The sequence below is a fragment of the Sinocyclocheilus anshuiensis genome, unplaced genomic scaffold, assembly GCF_001515605.1.
Source record: "Sinocyclocheilus anshuiensis isolate Anshui unplaced genomic scaffold, SAMN03320099.WGS_v1.1 scaffold624, whole genome shotgun sequence".
NCBI classification, from domain to species: Eukaryota; Metazoa; Chordata; class Actinopteri; order Cypriniformes; family Cyprinidae; genus Sinocyclocheilus; species Sinocyclocheilus anshuiensis.
In genome coordinates, this window is record NW_015554128.1 from 140,457 (window position 1) to 141,352 (window position 896).

General features: G+C 28.0%; 1 protein-coding gene across 1 annotated transcript in view; it reads right to left on the reverse strand.

The window, feature by feature from the left end:
- Window positions 1-896, reverse strand: part of LOC107670191 (activating molecule in BECN1-regulated autophagy protein 1-like) — a 20,565-nt gene that overhangs the window by 4,550 nt on the left and 15,119 nt on the right. The window lies entirely within an intron of this gene.

The window sequence follows — 896 nt, forward strand, 5'->3', positions numbered from 1 at the left end:
ACCGCTGCAAGAGTAACACATTTTGCAGCTCTGAGTGGACATAATCAATATTACTTAACATGGTTTCAGAGAAATGAACTGGAGCGTTATAGATATCCGTTAGAATCACTGTGGCCTTGAGCAAGACACTTCACTGCGGGGATTTTTTTTTGCATTAGTGTCATTACATCTGGGCCATTTACTGTATATTGAAAATTCTAAATGATTTTGCTGGCAGCATAAAAATAAGACATCTTAATATGCTGATTATGTGGCTATTAAGTATCCTAAAACTATTAATAAGTTCAATTTATTAAATTGAATCACTTAAAACAGTCCATTTCAATGAATCAAATCAAAATGATTCAATTCACTCAATGTTCACAGTAGAAAATCAAGTGAATGAGGTATTTCCATGCAGTAAAATCTTTTATTTTAGTAAAAATATATAGAAGATCTGAAGTTTAAGATCACATTTAATATTGTAAAAACAAAAAAAAAAAAAAAAAAGGGTCATAACTGCAGGACTTGGGACTTTGAGAACACTGTGAACATATATACTTTATTTTTATGAAATAAAGATATTTTATGCACAATATTTCAGTTACACTACACTTAAACAATAACATGTATCCTAATTCTTAACAGTTTTGAAAAAAAAAAAAAAAAAAAAAAAAGTGTCAGGGTTTTAAAAAAATACAACGAAAGTTATGAAAAAATCTTTGGTGCATGTGTCATGAAAGCAAAAAGGGGGTCAAACAAAATAAGAAATTATGTGTCAGAGTTTAGTTAATCTTCTCACTGAAATTGTTATTCTAATAGTATAATTTTTTTAATATATATTATACATATATAATATGATTTGTAGCAAAAAACAAAAAAGGATTTTCACTAGTTTTTGGACCCTGCTGAATATG